Source organism: Arachis hypogaea, chromosome 2 (assembly GCF_003086295.3).
Source record: "Arachis hypogaea cultivar Tifrunner chromosome 2, arahy.Tifrunner.gnm2.J5K5, whole genome shotgun sequence".
NCBI classification, from domain to species: Eukaryota; Viridiplantae; Streptophyta; class Magnoliopsida; order Fabales; family Fabaceae; genus Arachis; species Arachis hypogaea.
Window position 1 is genome coordinate 32,495,030 of NC_092037.1, and position 7,053 is coordinate 32,502,082.

General features: G+C 38.3%; 1 non-coding gene across 1 annotated transcript; it reads right to left on the reverse strand.

Moving 5' to 3' along the window:
- Positions 1–1,274: 1,274 nt before the first annotated feature.
- On the reverse strand, positions 1,275–1,378 carry LOC112767110 (small nucleolar RNA R71). The gene has a single exon (XR_003184738.1). It is a non-coding gene; the product is annotated as a small nucleolar RNA R71 (small nucleolar RNA).
- Positions 1,379–7,053: the final 5,675 nt, after the last annotated feature.

Consider the following 7,053-nt stretch of genomic DNA (forward strand, 5'->3'; position numbering starts at 1 on the left):
GTTGTTTCTTACAAGTCAAGTCAAAATTTCAATTTTAAAAATCTTATCTTTTTAAATTCTTTTTCAAATTATTTTCAAAATCTTTTTCTTATCTTTATATCAAATTTTCGAAAACTCACTAACAATTAATGTGATTGATTCAAAAATTTGAAGTTTGTTACTTTCTTGTTAAGAAAGGTTCAATCTTATCTTGTAGTTTCTTGTTAGTGAAGTAAGTAATTTTAAATTTAAAAATTAAATCTTTTTCAAACATATCTTATCATATCTTTTTCAAAATTTATCTTTTTCAAAAATTTAATTTCAAAATATCTTATCTAACTTCTTATCTTCTTATCTTTTCAAATTTGATTTTAATATCGTTTTCAACTAACTCTTTGACTTTGTGTTTGTTTCTTATCTTTTTCAAAACCACCTAACCAATTTTCCCTCTCTAATTTTCGAAAATATCTCATCTCTTTTTCAAAAACTCTTTTTGTTTTAAATTTTAATTTTAATCTTATCTTATCTTTAATTTTCGAAAATACTAACCTCTTTTTCAAAATTATTTTTGAAATTCTCCCTCTCTTTTCTTATTCTATTTAATTATTTATTTACTAACACTTCTCTTCACCTCTCTTCATCTAAAAATCCGAACCCATTCTTCTTCACTCTTCTCCCCTTTCTTCTTCTACTAACATAAAGGAATCTCTATACTGTGACATAGAGGATTCCTCTTCTTTTCTTGTTTTCTTCTCTTTCATATGAGCAGAAACAAGGAAAAAGGCACTCTTGTTGAAATTGATCCCGAACCTGAAAGGACTCTGAAGAAAAAACTAAGAGAAGCTAAATTACAACAATCTAAAGGTAACCTTTCAAAATTAGAACAAGAGAAGGAGATGGCAGCCGAACCCAACAACAATAATGCAAGGAGAATGCTTGGTAATTTCACAAAACCAACGTCCAAATTTGATGGAAGAAGCATCTCCATTCCTGCCATTGGAGCCAATAATTTTGAGCTGAAACCTCAGCTAGTTGCCTTAATGCAACAAAACTGCAAGTTCTATGGACTTCCATCTGAAGATCCTTATCAGTTTTTAACTGAGTTCTTGCAGATTTGTGAGGCTGTTAAGACGAATGGAGTTGATCCTGAAGTCTACAGACTCATGCTTTTCCCTTTTGCTGTAAGAGACAGAGCTAGAATATAGTTGGATTCACAACCTAAAGACAGCCTGGACTCCTGGGAGAAGCTGGTCACGGCCTTCTTGGATAAATTCTTTCCTCCTCAAAAGCTGAGCAAGCTTAGAGTGGATGTTCAGACCTTCAAACAAAAAGATGGTGAATCCCTCTATGAAGCTTGGGAAAGATACAAGCAATTGACCAAAAGGTGTCCATCTGACATGTTTTCAGAATAGACCATATTAGATATATTCTATTATGGTCTATCTGAATTTTCGAAAATGTCACTGGACCATTCTGCAGGTGGATCCATTCACCTAAAGAAACCACCTGCAGAAGCTCAAGAACTTATTGACATGGTTGCAAATAACCAATTCATGTACACTTCTGAGAGGAATTCCGTGAATAATGGGACACCTCAGAGGAAGGGAGTTCTTGAAATTGATGTTCTGAATAACATATTGGCTCAGAACAAAGTGTTGACTCAGCAAGTCAACATGATCTCTCAAAGCCTGAATGGATGGCAAAATACATCCAACAGTACTAAAGAGGTAGCTTCTGAAGAAGCTTATGATCTTGAGAACCCTGCAATGGCAGAAGTAAATTACATGGGTGAACCTTATGGAAACACTTATAATTCATCATGGAGAAATCATCCAAATTTCTCATGGAAGGATCAACAAAAGCCTCAACAAGGCTTTAACAATGGTGGACGCAATAGGCTGAGCAATAGCAAGCCTTTTCCATCATCTTCTCAGTAACAGACAGAGAATTCTGAACAAAACACTTCTAATTTAGCCAATCTAGTCTCTGATCTGTCAAAGGCCACTTTTAGTTTCATGAGTGAAACAAGATCCTCCATCAAAAATCTAGAGGCACAAGTGGGCCAGCTGAGTAAGAAAGTCATTGAAACTCCTCCCAGTATTATCCCAAGCAATACAGAAGAGAATCCAAAAGGAGAGTGCAAGGCGATTGATGTAATCAATATGGCCGAATGCACAAGGGAGGAGAAGGACGAAAATCCTAGTGAGGAAGACCTCCTGGGACGTCTCTCAAGCAAGAAGGAGTTTCCTATTAAGGATCCAAAGGAATCTGAGGCTCATATAGAGACCATAGAGATTCCATTAAATCTCCTTCTGCCATTCATGAGCTCTGAAGACTATTCTTCCTCTGAAGAGGATGAAGATGTGACTGGAGAGCAAGTTGCTCAATATTTAGGAGCTATCATGAAGCTGAATGCCAAGTTGTTTGGTAATGAGACTTGGGAAAGTGAACCTCCCTTGCTCATTGGTGAACTAGACACCTGGATTCAGAAAATTTTACCTCAAAAGAGACAAGATCCTGGCAAGTTCTTAATACCTTGTACCATAGGCACCATGACCTTTGAAAAAGCTCTATGTGATCTGGGGTCAGGAATAAATCTTATGCCACTCTCTGTAATGGAGAAGCTGGGGATCATTGAGGTACAACTTGCCTTGTTCTCATTACAATTGGCAGACAAGTCATTAAGACAAGCTTATGGAGTAGTAGAGGACGTGTTAGTAAAGGTTGAAGGCCTTTACATCCCTGCTGATTTCATAATCTTAGACACTAGGAAGGAAGAGGATGAGTACATCATCCTTGGAAGACCTTTCCTAGCCACAGCAGGAGCTGTGATAGATGTCAACAGAGGTGAATTAGTCCTTCAATTGAATGGGGACTACCTTGTGTTTAAGGCACATGGCCATCCCTCTGTGACAAAAGAGAGTGAGCACAAAGAGCTTCTCTCAGTTCAGAGTCAAGGGGAGCCCCCACAGTCAAACTCTAAGTTTGGTGTTGGGAGGCCACAACCAAACACTAAGTTTGGTGTTAAGACCCCATATCCAAACTCTAAGTTTTGTGTTGGGACTATACAACATTGACCTGATCACCTTTGTGGCTCCATGGGAGCCCACTGTCAAGCTATTAACATTAAAGAAGTGCTTGTTGGGAGGCAACCCAATTTTTATTTATCTAATTTTTATTTTATTTTTATTTTGTGTTTTATTAGGTGCATGATCATGTGGAGTCACAAAAAAATATAAAAATTAAAAACAGAATCAAAAACAGCAGAAGAAAAATCACACCCTGGAGGGAGGACATACTGGCGTTCAACGCCAGTAAGGAGCATCTGGTTGGCGTTCAACGCCAGAACAGAGCATGAATCTGGCGCTGAATGCCAGAAACAAGCAACATTCTGGCGTTTGAATGCCAGGAATATGCCTTGAGAAAAGCTGGCGCTGAACGCCAGTAACAAGCATGGAACTGGCGTTCAACGCCAGAAACATGCTACACATAGGCGTTGAACGCTCAGAACGTGCATCACCTTGGCGTTTAAACGCCAGAATGGTATGCAAAGGCATTTTGCATGCCTATTTGGTGCAGGATGTAATTCCTTGACACCTCAGGATCTGTGGACCCCACAGAATCACCTCAGGATCTGTGGACCCCATAGGATCATCTCAGGATCTGTGGATCCCACAGGATCCCCACCTAACATATTCCCACCTTACCTCCTAATCCTATAACACTCTTCCCTATGTCACACTTCCCAACAACTTCAATCTCTCTTCCCAATTACCCCCTTCACCACTCATATCCATCCACTCTTCCCCATAAACCCCACCTACCTTCAAAATTCAAAAACACTTTCCCACCCAAACCCACCCTACATGGCCGAACCTACTCTCTCCCCTTTCCCTATATATACCCTTCCATTCTACTTCATTTTCACACAACACAAACCCCCTCTTCTACACCTTGGCTGAAACACCATCCCTTACTCTCATCCATATTTTCTTCTTCTTCTTCATCTTTTCTTTCTTCTCTTGCTCGAGGGCGAGCAATTTTCTAAGTTTGGTGTGGTAAAAGCATAGCCTTTTGTTTTTCCATAACCATTGATGGCACCTAAGGCCAGAGAAACCTCAAAAAAAAAAAGAGAGAGAAAAGGGAAGACAAAAACTTACACCTCTAAGTCATGGGAGATGGAAAGACTCATCTAAAGGGTTTATAGCTCAGTGGTAGAACATTTAACTGCAAATCAAGAGATCTTTAAGATACCTCAGGGGATAAATTATCCTCCACACAATTATTGGGAGCAACTAAGGATAGGGGCACCAAAATTACTAGGGATCATCCAACAGAAGCAAGGAAGAGACATAAAGGAGCTCAAAGAGCACCATTGGTTCTTCAAGAAGGCGCCACCCTCACTAAGGTAGACTCATTCCTTGTTCTTATTTCTCTGTTTTTCGATTTTTATGCTTCATGTTTATCTATATTTTGTGTTTCTACTTCATGATCATTAGTGTTTAGTAACTATGTCTTAAAGTTATGAATAATTCCATTAATCCTTCACATCTCTTAAATGAAAAATGTTTTAATTCAAAAGAACAAGAAGTACATGAATTTCGAATTTATCCTTGAATTTAGTTTAATTATATTGATGTGGTGACAATACTTTTTGTTTTCTGAATGAATGCTTGAATAGTGCATATTTTTGATCTTGTTGTTTATGAATGTTAAAACTATTGGCTCTTGAAAGAATGATGAACAAAGAGAAATGTTATTGACAATCTGAAAAATCATGAAATTGATTCTTGAAGGAAGAAAAAGCAGTGGAAAAGAAAAGGCTTGCAAAAAAAAATGATCCAAGGCTTTGAGCATCAATGGATAGGAGGGCCCTGATCTAGCCATAAACTTGATAGCTACGATTTTAGGAAATTGCACGATCGGCAAAAATTCCTTCCGGCAAGTGCACCGGTTATCGTCAAGTAAAAACTCACAATAGAGTGAGGTCGAATCCCACAAGGATTGGTTGAGTGATCAATTCGGATTAGAAGTGTGTTCTAGTTGAGCAGAATCAAGATTTAGATGAGAATTGCGGAATCTTAAATTGCATGAATTAAAGAGCAGGAAGCTAAATTGCTGAAATTAAAATGGGATCGGGGTGATTGCATGAATTTAATTGCAGAATGTAAAGAGAAGTGGTAGATCAGAAATGGGGAATTCATTGGGTGTTAGGAGATATTGAGATCTCCGAATCAAAACAATTTTTATCCCTTCCTCAACCAATGCATTCATTGAATTTTGCTTGGCAATCTTATATGATTGGATCCCAATCCCTTGGCTCACCAATTCTCTCTAAAAACAAACAAATTCCCAATCCCTTGGTTTAAATGTTCATAAGAAGAGATGATGCTTGATCACTGATTATACCACACAGTTTCATGAACCACAATTTGGTAGGATTACATGTCACAATATCCATCCAAACCCCAATCCAATTCACTGTGAGAAAGCTTCTCTAGCATGAATCCTCCATTCCTTTCCCAAGGTTCCGAAGGATTCCAATTATGGATAGTTTCTTTCCCAAGACAACTAACCAATGGAATTAGATCGAGAAGCTTTCTAACAAAATTCAAGAGAAAAGATTGAAGAAGAAGATAAAACTATTATTGATTCATTGAATTACAATAGAGCTCCCTAACCCAATGAAAGGGGTTTAGTGAGTCATAGCTCTGAATTCAATTACACAAAGGATGAAAACTAGAAAAATGATAAGTTCAAAAGTAAAAGTCCTCGATCCCCCTCTGGGGCTGGATTCCCCTTCAATCCAGTCCTTTTAAATGCAGAAACTAAGGCCTTTAAATAGGCTCCCTAAATTACAAAATGAAAATGAAATTAAAAGCAAATTACAATCAAATGAAAATAAACTATTCTAGATGATTCTTGTGGCCTTGATTTGGTGTTGTTGATGGGCCTTGCTTGCTTGAAGGGTAGAGTGACATAATTGATCCAAAAAGGATAATGATCCATTAAACTACACTCAAACGTTGCACCCCCCTTTCTTGAGTCGTCACTTTGTTCTCTTGTCAACCTTGCCAATTTGATGCCAAATATAGACTATTATACCTCGTTGGAAAGCTATGGATGTCAGCTTTCTAACGCAACGGGAAGCACCTCAATTGGATCTCTATAGCTCAAGTTATGCTTGATTGAAGGTGACAAGGTTGCTGGTTGGTTTGACAGCGTTTAAGCCAACGTTTAAGTCACTTAAACGTGCTCGAAAATGCCAATTTTGGGAGCTCAGTTGCATTGTCCACCCCATACTTCTATACATCGTTGGAAAGCTCTGGATGTCTACTTTCCAATGCAACTGGAAGCGCATCATTTGGAGTTCTACAACTCGAGTTATACTCCATGGAAGGTGAAGAGGTCAGCTGGCCTGATTGCATGTTGGTACTATGCTCTTCTATGCATATTACGGGGCTGTTTTCTCCCTCAATTTTTAGTATCCACCATGCATGCCATATATGCTTGGAAAGCTCTAGATGTCTTCTTTCCAATGCATTTTGAATCACCTCATTTGGAGTTTTTTAGTTCAAGTTATTTATGTTTGAAGAAGGCATGGTCAAGCTGTTCCATATAACACGTTTAAGCTCCAGTTTAAGCTTAAACTGGAGCTTAAACGCTGGCACTCCCTGGAGGTGATATAATTCAAGCACGTTTAAGCTTCAGTTTAAGTTAAACTGAAGCTTAAACGTGGAAATGGAAGAAGGCAATCCTGGAGGGTGGAATTGTCGAACACGTTTAAGCTCCAGTTTAAGGTTAAACTGGAGCTTAAACGTGGAAATGCTCCTTGGTGCAATTCTCATTCTGGCGTTTAACTTCCAGTTTAAGGTTAAACTGGAGGTTAAACGCCAGTTTCAGCATTCCTCAGCTTTCATGATTTTGGCGTTTAAGCTCCAGTTTAAGCTTAAACTTGCTTAAACTGGAGCTTAAACTGGAGCTTAAACTTGCTTAAACTGGAGCTTAAACTCCACATGTGATATTCAAGCTTCCTTTATTGATTTTGTTGCTTCCTTGCCTAACCTCTGCTTC